Source organism: Colletes gigas, unplaced genomic scaffold (genome assembly GCF_013123115.1).
Source record: "Colletes gigas isolate AHSC1104 unplaced genomic scaffold, ASM1312311v1 Colletes_gigas_Sc00001, whole genome shotgun sequence".
NCBI lineage: Eukaryota > Metazoa > Arthropoda > Insecta > Hymenoptera > Colletidae > Colletes > Colletes gigas.
The window spans coordinates 6,952,390-6,968,181 of record NW_025106630.1 but is presented as its reverse complement, the minus strand read 5'-3'; the positions used below and the strand labels follow the sequence as shown (position 1 = coordinate 6,968,181).

Genomic DNA, 15,792 nt, shown 5'->3' with positions numbered 1-15,792 from the left:
CCCTGTATTGCCTTGTTATCAGTGACGGTACGACGGGCGTAGTAAATTTCGTGGTGCGGTTAACACGCTGATTGCCACGATGATCACTGCTGACAGGTGCTTCGAGCTTAAATCGCACAGTGAGATTTTTTCACAAAAAAAAAAAAATCAGAGAAAATACATATAACGCCAACAATTATAGATTTATCCTCTTCGATTTTTGAAAACTAAGTTCGACGAAATAGTTTGATAGTTTCTTGTAAAACTGGTTTCTATAATATACGTGGTTTGGGATGATTGTATTCTTTATTTGGCGATGTAAACATTACGCGATAAATGATGTGAAACGACCTTTTCGAGGAAATCTATGCTTTGCATAACTCGTTTACATTGGTCGCGGGTTACATAAATCGTTGAGTGGTTCACCAGAACGAATATTTTGTTTTCTAGGTAGACCCACAGCATCTGATTATATTCTGTTATCAGTCGCCGCGAAATCCCTTCATCCGAGACGTTCCGGTTTTGTTTTATCCCGCGAAAACATAATTGGACACCGTAGAATACAGTCGCGAGTCGTAGCGGCATCGTTATTTAGACGAATGATAGTGTAATGCGTGATGACAATTCAAACATTAAGCAGTAAGTCTAAAGATACACGGTGTCAGTCGAAGACAAAAGACAGGGTAACTAAGTCTGTGTTTTTTCACGAGTTACGCTCATATTATTGAACTTTTCGATGATCTTACGTAAGTCAGGTCGTTGTTCTAGCATGATTTTCTGGAAAAGATAAGACGTTGTATCGCATACATCGAAGGTACAAGCAAATAAAATATTTCCTTCTAGCGTAGTACAGGATTATAATTTACGAATTTAATTGCGACATTGAAATTAATAATGTAAATCAATGTTCTTTCGCGTCCTGAATGTAGATTGTTGACTGAAAAGCTCGATTTAAATGCTAGCAGCATAATGCAACAGTCAATGATAGAATATTTCCTATTCCAGACACGTAAACAGTTCTCGAAGGAAAATTTTCACATGACACTTCAAAACTAGTCTAGACCCCAAGCAGTCAACTGTTTATCGTCTGTGTTGACAGAAACCATTCTTTGGGGTACTAATAAAAAGTCGGTTAGGTTCTAATACCTCAAACAGTTTTACTGCTGAGTCAATAGTAGCTGGAGAATCGACTTTATTAGTACTCCTTATCTTGACTTTGACAAAGTCTTGGACTTTGCATGATTTTTAGAGCGGTACAGGCTTCAAATTATCTAGGAAATGTATTTATACGAACTCTGTAGAAAGCAATAGCGTAACACAAAGAGTTGCCAGTCGAGTTTGAAATTATACCTGACCTAAAAGGGCGTCCTCGAAAAAAGCGACGATCAACTCAGGTAGAAAATTTGGCATCTCAAATAATATTTCAAGTGTAATCTTACAAGTTCCCTGTACCATACTTCGAGTAGACGTGTCCAAAAAATTTATAGAGGTACAAAAATGGTTGGTAATCAACTCCGCGACTCTAAATATTGCACAATAAATTCAGATACACCCCAGAACTAAATAAATTTTCACGTTCTTTGCTCGTAGGAATTGTAACAGATTCGTCTCGTTTTCTTACCTTTGCGAAGAGCCTCTCGTTCACCGTTATATTTTCGAGTCTCGTACCGATCGCATTTACGTGAAGTCTAGCTCTCTGGTCGTTCCAGACCCCGGGTTTCGGCAGAAAACAGAGTCCCATTACTTGTTGGTCGTTAGAATCTCAAAGGGCCCGACTCCGATTTCGCATTGCAACGGGATCAAACGATTTCCATGCACTGTCACTGGTGTCACTGTTCGAAGGAAAGAAGCCAACGACCTTGGAAGGATCGAATGCTCGGGGGAATCCCGTGGTTCCCAGTATGGAGTGGCCATCCGCCGACGAGCAACGACGAATAACAGGAGAAGGTCGTTGGAGTGATTACCAGAAGCCACGGAAACGAGTTTAAAACCGGTTCCTGGGTGAGAACGAAGATGGAAGAATGGTGGAACATACAGCGGGAGTACCGATCCGGATGACCTGTTCGCGAGTTGGCGAACGAGGAAAGAAATCGAGACGGGAACCCACCTCGGGGTGACAAATTTCCCGATGGGGTTGCTCTGGCGTGTTCCTCGTCGTGTCGCGAACTCGGCGAACAAGCAAGATTAAGTACGCCTTACTAATTATGTGACACTTGTATGGAACTTTCGAACCGTAAAAATTTCCATCGTTCGGACAAGAGAACTTTTTTGTATCGCAGACCTCTGGTTAACCCCTGTTAAAGAAGCATCGTGTATCGAGGCGTATTTATTTAATTAATTTGTTCTTTAAAGTTTATCGGGGTGGAAGCACTTTGAGGCAGCCAAAGATCTGAGTATCTATGGTCAATGCTAATGTATATTTAACGGACGTCCATTGTGTTCTATACTATGAAATGTCGCGATAAACACAGCAGTTTAGTAGATAGAGGATATTTTCATTAAGAGATCTGAAAATTTTATTGGCCAACCGAGTCAGCAAACTAACGCTACATAGTTCGCTATGACAATTGGGATTAAATTGTGTGAGAAATTTTGTTTTGGTGCAAAGGTTGAATTTATCGTGGAGTCCAATTCGAAGGACTCGGAATTTTTTAAGACACTTTAGCCTAATGGGCGCGATTCGTTCAATTAAGCTCACGAAATCGACCGCTTGAAAGTTCAATTGACGTGGACAGCAAATTTTGACGTTGACATGTTCTAAGAAGCTCGAACGTAACGAACGAATAATTGTAAAAAGAGACAAATTGAATGCGAAAGAAATAAATGAGCATTAAATCATATTCCATGATAAACGACAACTCTTGATATTCTTAATGTTTATAATACTTTTAGTGAAATATATATGCGACTATCTTATTCTTATGACTGATAATTTTATTACCGATAAGCGCTATGTAATTTAGTTATCGGTCAGTTTTTGACTCAGCCGTATAGTGAGACTATTAGACTCTCCACAAATTACGAGAAACGTCACGAAACGTGGCATTTAAAATTGTCGTCTTTTTCCTCTATAAATATTGGTATTTATGAATAAGTTGCGCATCGAGAAAAGAATATTTACAAATATACCGCGAATGATCGAAGATTAAAATGTCATCGGCCAAAGAAGTGAATTATTGCAATAAAAGTGTTATTAAAATTCCCTCGCTGTTATTATCCTTATCCAAGTGTGTTGATCGGATGTATATGTAGTGGGAACGTTTTATCGTAAAATATATGCATAACATTTACGTTCGAACGTACGATCTAAAAATAGACAGAGAAAAATTTTCAATTCACGAGAAATATGAAAGGAAACCTAAATTTCTCAATAGTACATTCAGAACATCTTCACAATATTTCATATTTCCACATATTTTCTTTTATATTATCGTACACGTGAATTTTTTCCTTGATCAATTCCGCGGATGGAAAATAAAAGTTTGCAGAATTCTCGTTTGACGAAATGTTTTTCTCTGGTTGACTAAATTGTCGTTGCCGAGTTATCTCATTGAATCGAGTACAATGCAATTACTTTCTCCGTCGATTGAGAAACGCCAGCATCGCGCGTCATTCACCCTTCTCTCGTGACGCAAATCGCGAGTATTACGCGGGTTTCTATACATGTATCGACCATTATAAATCCGGAGGTTCGAGCGAATAAGACGGAAAAGTCCCACGAAGTTTCTAATTTTCGTCGATAGTCTGTTCATTGACCAAAACGTTCGAGATGTAATAATCGAAAAATTAACACGTTTACATTTTGTAAATTAGAAGCTATGAAAGGCTGCACACATGAATGAGAGCACTGCGAAGATGACACTTTCATGAATGGACGAAACGAGCGTCGTAAGGCCACGTAACTCCTACCGCCTCGTTGATTCGCTTTTTACGAATGTACCTTAAGTTCAAGTACGCTGACGTAAACGATCTTGGACAAGTTCGACGATTAAACGCAATGGAACATTACTTAATCGTCCCCCAATCAACCCACTGGATGCTCGGAGATAAAGAGAGCCTCGGTTCAAGGCAGTTCCTTCGCTCCTTTGTAGGTACATTAATATCATGAACGTGCTTGGAGTTTTTATGCATCGGAAGTTGCTAAATCACTCGCCTCGGATAATTTAATTCCGGACAAAACGTACTATTTAGCCGGCACTCTTGCCAATAACGCTGCGGAAAACGGGGAACTGAAAATAACGAAGCCTTCAAATTCATACGTGTAACAATTAATTAAGCAAACCATTTTGCTTTGCGTTTAATTTCCTAATTTACGTGAAATTTGATGATTGATCTGGTAAAAATTGGATTTTTCCTAATGCAGTGTTCCTCGGGTTGTTTTTGATCGTACCTCGCTGTAAAGTCTCAAATATTTTGATCTTTCCCTCCCGAGTACAGTGATCAATTAAATTCTGAAAATATTGAAAATCGCCACCCTGTGGGGCGTTGGGAAACTGCCCTAATGGTTCGAAGCGTTCTGTATAGCGATTGCTTCGCCGGAAGCGGTCGCTTTGACGCTTCTTTTATCTTTTATCCTGATTCTTCCTCCGGGGAAACTACGGTCAGCGTGTCTCTCGATCGAACCAGCAAAAAGAATGTCACGGTCGACCATTTTTAGAAGAATCTTGTTGCAGGAAATTGCGAGTTTACTATGAAGAGCCTGACGTATTCTATTTCGCGGAATAAAGTACGGGTTTAACAAAAAAATTCAATCGCTGGTGGAAACAATTAAATGGATATCGTACGTTCGAGTATGCAAATAATTTGGATTGAATTTAGACGTCACGTTAAAGGGAGCAGTCACGGGATTAGGTGCATTCGCCGTAAAATGGTCGAGCGTGCGAGAACCGATTGTTCTTTCTCAATTTCTTTGCTCGAACGGAGTGTTATTTTCCGTCGCGTGAAAAATCCGTCCGCCCAACTTTAATCCACTGTGGAAATTCCGCGGGGCGAAAAAAGGCGCTGGTCGTAAAACGGACAAGAACGGAGCCGAGTAATTACGGGTCGAAACTGTTCCGAGCCACGTTGGTCTGCGCCGGCGATTAATTTCAATGCCAGTCCAGGAATCGGTTGATGAACAAAGCAATTCGATATGTTACGGTGATAGTTTTTGTTCGACGTGATGGGACGTAATCGCCGCGAGGCGACAAAAATATACTCCGTTCGATTTCCGGTACCGTCAGATTTTTCTAATCGATCGAAACGCAACGACCGCTTCGTGCCTCTTCGGTCAGCTTCTGGAATTCGAGCAAATAAAAATCGCAAATAATTGGTTACAAGTTATCAACGATATGACAGATCCTAGGGAACGAAGGTTCTTATCGGTCGTAACTTCCTGTCCGGAAAATTCCTCGACCAACGACGTACCGATTCCTGATCGGCCGACGGCAAGAACGCGTGCGAGGGAAACCCGTAAAGGTCCCTCGACGAGTAATTAAAAAATTGTTTTAATTGGAATTCTGAATAAATCGACTTATTAGAGGCCAGTGCGCGAAAAACATGATTCACTGGCTGTAACGATTTAGAAAGGCTGGTTGCCGGTAATCGTTTGCCGTACTGTTGTAATACCATTAAAATGCGAAGAATTGAAACAATTGAAGTGTGGAAGCGTGCGATTTGTTGTACAATGTAATTCCTAACAGCGATAAAACGCCTGCAATTGTTGCATAGTGTGCTTATCTACGACGACGGCCAACTACTTCGAGACTGTAACATAGATTAATGCTAGATTTACGGGCATTGATTGCTCATATTTTTTGCCTGCGATTGTTGTATCGCCGTACGGGTTTTCTTTTAATTAGAATACATATTCATTACACCGATAAAATTCAACATAAATTGCCAATAAATAACATTTACGAGTTCTGTAAGTTTAAATATAGATTCTGATAATCATTCAATTGACGGATCTCGTAAATCTAGTGTTTAATTACGCCGTGAGTTCGAACAAATACCATTCCCGTTTAATAATTATTGAACATTCACGGGAATTATTACACGCGTGTACTAAAAATTACGTCAAATCACGAGAGTTGGTCTGGTGATCTGAAAGATGAGCGAGTGCTAATTATCCGGTGTTAATTACTCATTGGGGAGTACCTGTAGGAAAACGGTTATTCTTGGAATCGAAATGACTATGACGTGATTTTTTTGCGTGCACTGCGTTTTCCGCTCGATCGTGTTCTTGCGACGTCAATTTTCCGTTGCAGGAAGGCCTGGGACTCGCGAGGATTTTCCTTGAATTCGAATATTAAAGTTCCCAAGGTATTCGTATTATGTTCGCAGAATCGTGAACCCTTCAAATTTCGAACGATCGCGAAGATTCGATCTACCTTGGTAATGCGGAAAGTTTTTCGCCGTTTTCTTCTCCTTCCGGTGCACGTAATTTAATTTATTCTGCGCTACGGCGCGCTTTCCAACGGTGTCCTTGGAAAATACGGCTCAGACACGCTCAGCTGATTCGATTAATATTATGCAAAAGGATAAATCGACTATTTGTAGTATCGGCGATCCTTTCCAGGAACAACTGAAAAACGATCGACTTCTGTTGATAGTCAAACAACGATTACAATTACCGCAACGGGCATTGTAAAAAGGCATTTGTGAAGAATACTTTCGGTAAGAACGTTTAACTGACATTTTACTTTTAAAAGACATACAGGGTGAGGCACAATTCATTGTAGAATTTGCTTCTTCTCGAGTTAAAATTTTAAGAGGTGTCTTCTGAAAAGGTAGTGTTAAGAATGCTCCTTGTTTTTCTCATCGTGGGAATCGCTGAATTAAAGACACTTTAAGAAATTCTCGGCGAACGTATTCATGGTTTGTTAACCCTCGTCGCGGGACGGGTGCTTCAAAATAAAAAATTTAAAATCTCTTCTTAGAGAGCGAACCGACGGTAAAACTTACGACTGTTACGATACGGACAGAATAAAAATTGCTGGTAAACGTTTACAGGCCTCTAAAGTAACAAACTAAAGTAAATATTTTGTGATATATTATTTTATAGTTATTTTGTATTTCTGTAGGTTGTCATACGTATAAAATTAGATGCTAGAAACTACTAGTTGGTATACTATTATTTTTCGGAAATAAACAAAATCTATAAGGGCACCACGAGCCAAAAGGTTGAGAAACACTGATCCAAAGGAGGTTTGCTAGGTCAACCTTACTCGACGAGTCTATCGGTGAAACGCGGACGAAATGATTTTTATTTTTATAAACTTTCCAGTTTAAAACTTTTCTTTTACAGAAAAGTGGAAAAGAAACAGTCAAGACGGATTTTGCATATGTTATTGTGTAATTTATTCTGCATAACATCTTTTTCATTAAGTGTCAAAATGTTCCGTGCACGTTTACTTCCCTTCCTATGCAACAGTGTTCCTCAACCCCAGGGTTTGCAAACTATTAGAAGTTCGTGAACGTTCCGAATAAAGAGAGCAACTTTTCTTAATGAATTTTCTGCTCAAACACCGTTGATTAAAGCTTTTTCAATATCTGCGTACCTATCTACGAACTTTTTCATAAAGAAATAATTGGGTCATCGAAAAAATATGTCAACCAAAGTGGTACGACGAAAAAACACACGCTTCTAGCGTTATTGATTTTTCAAGGCTGTCGATGCGAATGAAAAAACTGACATAGTTTCGTGTTTAGTATGGGTACCACGTCGGCCAAAGTTCTGGGAAGTAGCAGAACCCGACTGCGTTAAATTTAGGTCGGTGCGATTGCTTTTATAATTTTTACATATAGTTTAAAAAAGAAAAAAGGACCCAAAAATATCTCGCCACATCAATCGTAGGTTGGGAATACAGAGAGATAGAGTCGATAAATACTGTTTGCATAGAGGACAGTGGAACATCCTATTCGGTACCTGTTGCTCTCACCTTTCCAAGAGTTTATAAACTGTCGCTAACAAAGGGTTTCGTATTTCCGAAAAATTACAAAGCATTTCACGATTCGTTAACGTTATTCCTCCGTTTCGTTCCTTTTTGCACGCGTTGCCTGTCGAAGGTTCTTATTAATGGCTCGGTTCGAACGATCGAAATAGCGCCATTTTGGCTAGCTACCGGAGAGAGAAATTTTCCTTGTCCTTAATGGATCACCAGCGGCCCAATTCGTGCCTTCCCTGGCCGAGCTACTTTCGATCATGCAAGAGCAGCCTCGAAAAATGGTAACCGCAAGGGATGAAAGGACGGTTTCCCAGAAACGGGGTCGAGGAAGAAGGAGCAGCTCGAGATAGGTCCGATGTTTGTTCAGCACACAAACGTTTCATACGTGGAAAGTGTCCGTTCAACGTGTAGCTACTTCCCTTTGCGCGTGCAGCCAATAAACCTGCCTCTATACACCGTCGCTTTTCCCTGAATTTACCACTATTCTTTATCGCTTCACGGTTCCAGCTTCTAATTTTCTTAATATCGTTTCGTTAATAAACAATCTTTTACTTTGTGTTCGCTGTTCGTTGTATCGGCGGATGTCCCGTTTGTTTCTTTCTTTCCCGGGAAATGCTTTTACGTGCAACACTTTGGTTAACATTCCCGAGTACAAAGTGCCCGGCATTACGGTAGGCAGTGCGGCCAGGTGAAGTAGGCTAATTGGGAATTTTCATGTCGGCATGTTCGTAACTTTTCATATCTACCAAGCGCAGCTTTGCAATTCTATGCATAGACTCGCTACCGAAGAGACGCGTTTTCAGCTCACGCCGCGACGGTTGATGCTAATTTCATTTCGACCATAGTCATTCACGGTTCAACTCGTTCTTCCAACCTATTGCTTGACAATTACACCGAAAATCGAGCAATTCGTTCGCTAACCCGATCTTCTTTGAAACGTGTACGAGTAAATAATATTATATTATCTTTTGCTTAATTACAGTCATAACAGGGACTAGAACTGAGATTGCTTAGACGAAGAATTTGCTGACCAGTGTTAGTGGAAGAAATTAACTATGAAATGTAAATCTAACAGTTAAAGGAATTAGCGAGGGGTCGTCATCGTGGGAGCGTTGAGGTTTTAAGTAAATCTTTTGCAGGATTAAGGATTGAGGACGCGGAGGGGCGATTCTTTCGTTGAGAAGAGTCCGAGAAAGGTGAAGATTTTATTACGGACCGCACGGTGATCCCCTTTAATTGCATCCGCTGCGAGCGATCCTCGAAAAGCAATTTCGAGCGAACCGTAGCCCAGATTTATCACGGCTGGGATTCACTGTACACGCCTGAAGAAGTCCCTCTTAATTCCTGCCTTCGATTTCGATTCGCAGGCTTCGCGTGTTTTTCTTTCGCTACGGAAACAGCGTGAACAAGTACGTAATTCCGTGGCCGATCCCGCCACGGACATTTCGCTTCACGCGTTATAAACAATTTCCAAAACACCGCCGAAGTTAGTTCCGGCGAACCGAGATCGCACCATCGCGGCTGGCAGATTAATTTCCCTGCGCCTCCGCGACGTCGCAATTGTTAGCTCAAACTAATTAAACAACTGGAAATTATATTTCTTGTTTTTTTTTTTTCGTTCGATGAAGACACAAAATGAAACAAGGAAGCGATAACACGAAATGGAGGAACAATTAAAAGCTTCGATCCATTATGCTCTCTGACTGTGAAAGTAACCGAAAGATAAGATTTCCTTATTACTGTTATTGCTGTCGGACAATTTTACACCGCTTATCTTTTTGCGCAGTTCTTTAAATTTCTTCAGTGCTCAGCGATAGTGAAAAGCATTCTTCGTTTCCAAAACTTCGTTTGTACTAACGACGTTGGAATAATATCGTGTCGCGGGGTTGTATAGTAACGATTAATCAGAAGTAACGATAAAACACTAGCAATACATGCGACCTTTAAGGGGAATGTGCACCACGAGTAAGTAGAATGTGGACAGCGTCGAGTAATTTTCCCGCGTGATGTCCGACTATCGTGTCTGACCTTTACGCCTCGCGCGGTCTTATTCTTCTTGCAGAGAATGGTGGTGTTAACCATCGTATGCATCGTGGCGACAATTTTAGGCACTAATGGTCACGGACAAACTAATCTACATAATAATAATAATTAACGTACCAGTACACTTTCCGCGCGCAGATAAAATATTCTGGCATTTAAAAACGTTAAAGAAAGTATTTTATATATTTATATATTCCCAAATTTTCTACGCCTATAAAGAATTTTAACGGAGATTCTCGAGGGGTTGCAACCCCCATAATTTAAGAAGCCCCGTCCTGGGGATCGTCTAAGAAATATCGCGACGTTGTATCGCCGGGTGTAAGGTAAAAGCGTGATCGATCAAAAGCGTCATCGCCACTGTCACCGTGACGGACTATTAATCCACAGCCAGGGTCAACGTAATAAGGCACACCCGAGCCGCTCGATTACCATAAACGCATTTACCTTTCTGCGTTGTACTCCCAGCGGCGTGTACATCGACAAAGATCGAACGTGTTCGTTTCGTGCTCTGCGCCCTCGATACGGTTTTTTCCTCCCACCCCGCGGCCAGAACGATTTCATCATCGAAATTGAACTATATATCGGCCATCGTCGGCATTAATATTCAAGGCGTTTAACGTTAAAGACGCGGGCGTGTCGAGCGGTGGCTCACAGTAACAGGGAATTCAATTGGAGGCACGGGGAAACGTTGCACAATAAAATAATTGCCATTATGACTAATCGCAGCCGGCTCGGTTCACCGCTGACCCTGAAGCGAGTGGACGAATTCTAGGCTTCGGACTGCGAGACTAATCGCTCGGAAAATGGAAAGAACGAACACGTAGAAACGAAACGCGGTTACGTGACTGCTCGCGGACTTATAGTCGCGGGAATCGTCGACTTTTACCGTCGCGACACGCTTCGTTTCCCGTTGAATTCATAACGAGCCGTAAATGTTGCGCGGATGACACGACGAATCGGTTTCCAGCCGATTCGAATGCGATCCAACGCCATAAAAAATCCGCTAATCGCTCGGTAACTGAGCTTGGCGTGGAACCAATCCGATCTTTTTTCAGCCGTTCGTTTCTTCGTTAATCGACTCGTCACTGAATCGGCGAATAAGTTTTCCCAGTTTGTTCGTGATTTTTAAGAATCGTAGGCGGCGACTTGATGCACAAATTTGTTTTCATTTTGCGCGATGATAATTCGATACACGCAAAGCATGTGGCGCAAGAAATTAGATGCAACGAGGAATCGGATGCGAAAAAAAAGCAGTGATTTATGTTGCGCACGTTCGACGCCGACGCAGTCTAGTGGAAACTCGTTAAATCGGAGGAATAACGCGACGAATATAAAGCACGAATCCCGCGGATGCGGGGATTTTCGTACAATACGCCTTGATTATCGAAAATTTCGTCGGTATACAGAGCTCCGAGGGAACGGAACCGCGCCGCGGCGCGAAACGTTCGGACCGGAAGACGTCGCGACGAGGAGGCAACCGGACGATCGGCGGAACCGGCGCTGCTACCCTGTAACTTTCCGCGATCGACGCCATTTTACGTAACGTTCGAACAGCGGACGTATGGAGGAATCGAGCCACGAATCAATCGTTTGATAATTGAGCGATCGGTTTTAAAACGAACTTAAACGCTTTTAGATTCGCGTCAAGTGGTCTGTCGACCGGCCAGAAATCGAGGGTCAAGCTTTTAACTGGAACGCAACGTCAACAGCAGAGTTTCGTAAACATCGTTTCGCGAAATTTCAATCTCCTTATTTGTTTAAACTTTTCTCCCCTGTTTGTCGAGTGATGTTATTATTACAAAAAGGTTGACCGAATCGGGCACGTATCGTTTCCTGTATTATTCGAGCAGGGTTCGGCGATGGCTTCCCGCCAGAGAAACGCATCTCGCAGTCGCAAGAATCACGCGGACCGGTTCGCATAGCTGTCGGGAAATTGAAATTCTTTCGAATCAATAACAGTACGATTAACTCGAGAGACGTTGCTCGACGCGGCGGGAGAAAAGGGGACAGAAAGAAACGACGGGGGTGGGCGAGAGCGAAAGTAACGGGTAACTAACAAGCGATGTGATTAAAACTTTATTAAACGGGACGAATGGCCGGGTTTTAACGGAAAGGTACCTGATTTCATAGTTTGCACAAACGCTGCGTCATTGCTTAATTAAACACGCCTCGCTTTAATGTACAACGATCACTTATTTCGTTTCTTTCACTTGTTCAATATCTATCATGATGCAATCCGTAGCTCAAAATCAAATTTAAATTCAAAATTTCATTCTGACGATGGATAATAGATTTAAATCAAGAATAGACCTTTTGTTATTAATGAATAAATGTAAATTCAAATAAGTTGCTCCATAGTTTTACAAGCATTGCAGCTAGCTTCGTCAGGGTTGAAAAGCCACAACAGTAAAACTATTTTTGGTTGGCAGTTGTGTTTAGAATCGACTAATTTTTACGTTGTTCTTTATATCGTGGAAGAATGGCCGTGAGAAGTGGGTTATTAGTTGACCTACTGGTTGGCAAAGAGTTGGGTCGTTGCTTTTCTTTCGCGTGTTCTCTCGCCCGTCCGCAAATACAAATTTGTATTTTGAGCCGGTCAAGAGTTTGTGCACGAAGGTGCCTCGGCAGTAATCCGTTATGCAACCCAGTTTCGAAGTTCAGGAGAGGGACGTTCGTCAAACAATGGTGTAACCCGACCTACGTGGTGATTGCCATTAATCTTCTCAATTTATTTTGTTGTCTCGTTCCGCGGGCTTCCTTGCTTTTCAAAATGCGCCGATCGGTTACTCGAAACCTGGTCTTGGAGCGCCGCGACGCACCGGGTCGACCTGATTTCGACGGATTAGAGGATCACGGTGGATCGTTAAAATCGTTGCAATTCGATGAATTACATAATCAGCCACGGACGTTCTTACAGTTCAAAATAAATACTAATAAAAATCGAGAATATAGTATTCAAGAGACATCGTTTAATGTTTTAACTTGAAATTGTTTTCTAAATTTTATTTAGAGTACAGTTTACTTCAGCATTGAAAATGGCAAGTTTCTAAAGATGCTTCACAAAATTTCACGCAACGAATGTCGCGTTCGATCGTCGATAGAAGAAGAAATATTCAGTGACATGGCGTCCGATTTGATCGTGAATTCAAGTGGAACTTCGGTCGGTTGATAATCGGGACAGATTCCCTATGGTTTCTGTCAGTTTTGTCGATTCGAACTCAGAAAGCCCACGCGTTGTAACTTCGTTGGCCAGTGTTTCTATCAACCGATTAATTCAACTGCTTTTTCTTTTAATTTACTGTCGCGAACAGGTCGCGAGCACATCTCTTACACAAGTTTTAAAACAGGGAAAGTCGACGGTGTTACGCGATGGTTTGTCCTTAGCAAATATCGTTTCCTCAAATATTTATATTCTGGTCTGTACATTCAATATTTGCTTCAAACGCGAGCGACAACTGATTGAAAGTTAACGAAACGTTTTCATAAACATTGAAACAATTTCAATGGCCCTCAACTTTTGTATTAAAATAGCATGGTTTACAGAGTAAAAGGCTTTTCGAAAATCGGAACGAATGATACGAGCCTCGTAGCCTTTATCGAGCGCGGTAGGTATAAAATGGCAAAATAAAATCAAAAGTCGCGACTGACCGATCACATAAAGAGTCACGCTCTGTTCTTTGAAAACAAAGTTTTCGAGTCACCGAATTGTAAAATTTCAATTCATATTGTACCTATACAATCGGTTCTCGGATCCTTTAGAAAGCTTATGGATTCGACAATAAACAACAGCGAAATAAATTTCATTTTCAAATCTTCTTCTGTAATTTTTCCTATAAATGCAGTGTTTCGAAGGCGGTGACAACCCAGGTCACCGAAAATGAGACAATCAGTCTCGGTTAGAGTGCTTCCGAAGCTTTTCTAGGGCACGACGAGCATGTACTCACACGGTCAGTAATCACACGCTGAAATCCTTTTTTGTTGTAGCCGCTACCGAAGAATAGTGGCTGCGCCGAGGATTGGCACTTCACTCATCGCCGACTAACCTTGCACTAAAGCTCTGTCACCTCGCTCGTTGCAACGATAACAAAACTTGCGGACGCGTAGTCGCGTTTTAGTGGCCCTGCACTCGATCAGGGTACGCGGAGCGTGCGAGTGTGCAATTCTTCGCCACTTACAACGGGTCATTAACGATGCCCTCCGCGATCCTTCGTCTGCAACAAACGACGTTTTCTTTCGCACGCTAACTTCTTTGCCTCTTTTCTCGCGTTTCACTAGCGTGCCCTAAAACCATCGATACGTCTCCTTCGATTGTCCGACCAACCTGGGCTGCATCGTGGCACAAAGTTTATTCACGTGAAACATTAAAATACCTATGTTTACACGAAGGTCCACTACTCTAAGTCCAGCCATTAGTTATCGATGATTTCCTTTGACGTCCCCTATAATATGATAGGAAAACATTTTACTTGAAAAAGTCAAAGTGATTTAGCTACGAAAACAAACTGATCTAGGAATTTGTATCATTGTCATTCGTTGTCGATACCAATAAAGTTTTGTCGAATACATTTTTTTGCCAAATGGCCGTAAATGGCTGAAATTGAGACAATTGATAGATGATAGATAGAGACAAATGATGGAGACAATTGATATTTCAATATCAATTTAATCTTACTGACGCCTCCGATTCACCGTGTTATTTCTATTTGTCCAGGGATAAGGATCGAGTAGTCAGCATCAATCTAAGAACGACCTGTTTATTCTTTAGCATTTTCAGACCCAAGCTTCTAGATGTGCTCGCGTTTCTCCTCTCTGCTCTAAGAACACTCGGAGAATAATATGTATAGTAAATACACATTTTTCTAGCATGAAAATCGTAATTTTACTCGACATTGAAAGGGTTAACGACCAGAGGAATGGCGGAATCGTTGAATGGGTCGGAATTTCGGCAGGGACGGATCTCGATCCGATAAAGCGGCCCTAGAGCACAGGCCTGGTGGCCCCGTTACTGGAGGAGGCCTCTATTGTGCGAAACCCACGAAGATGGAGGTAACGTAATGAAACTAACTGGCTTGCTCTGACCAATTAACCGACCCAAGCACGGCATAACATTTAACACACACTCGCCGCGCCTCCCCCTGTTCACGTGGCCGTTTACGCCGTATGTATAGTGTTACATGGAAATGCGTTACGGCGGGAATATCGCGTGTTGATGAATCCGCCGCGAAAGCGTCGCGAGCGGATCGTTTCTCGCGATCAGCAAGCCGGAACGCTTTGGAAACTTGATTTGGTCGCCGGCGAGAAACGAAGCACACGACCCACACGCGGCTCTAATAAATCACCCGCCATTGAAACATTATTTCTATCCTACGGTCACGTTTTCGCGATTTACGCCCTGCTCTTTGGGGTTTCGTACTCGTTATTTAAGACTTTTGGACTTGTCGAAGTTGAAAACCGATTTTTAAAGGAGGCGAAATCGGTGGGAAGTTTTAATAATGGTACCTGGCTGAATAAAATTTGTTTAAAATACACGTACGTAGGTGGAGTGGCGTAAGAAGCCAGGGTGGATCGAGATTTCATAGCGCGAAAAAAATTACACTGCGCGATCGATGCTTTCCACCTGTTTGCATACGCGTGTCTGATCACAGACGGGGACGTTCTACTGCGGCAATAAGGAATCGCGGCGCGCGAACGTTTGCCATTTGAATTTTTAACCCCGATCGACTTCGTTTCTAACCCATGTAGCCTGGGAAGATGAATTTATTCTAAACAATTTTAATTTAACGATATTGTTGATTATAGTATTTACCTATATTAATGATATTTCGTTGAACAATTTGCAGAT

The 15,792-nt window shown here is 41.8% G+C and overlaps 1 protein-coding gene across 2 annotated transcripts in view; it reads right to left on the bottom strand.

Annotated features, from left to right (window-relative positions):
* LOC122395326 (organic cation transporter protein-like) overlaps positions 1-15,792 on the bottom strand; it is a 33,290-nt gene that overhangs the window by 11,722 nt on the left and 5,776 nt on the right. The window contains exon 1 of one of the 2 annotated variants that reach the window (XM_043392799.1): positions 13,895-14,019. The exons of the other annotated variant lie outside the window; for it this stretch is intronic. The gene's annotated coding sequence lies outside the window, so the exon portion shown is untranslated. Of the gene's footprint in view, positions 1-13,894; positions 14,020-15,792 lie in introns of those variants that run through there. 2 annotated transcript variants of the gene reach the window in all.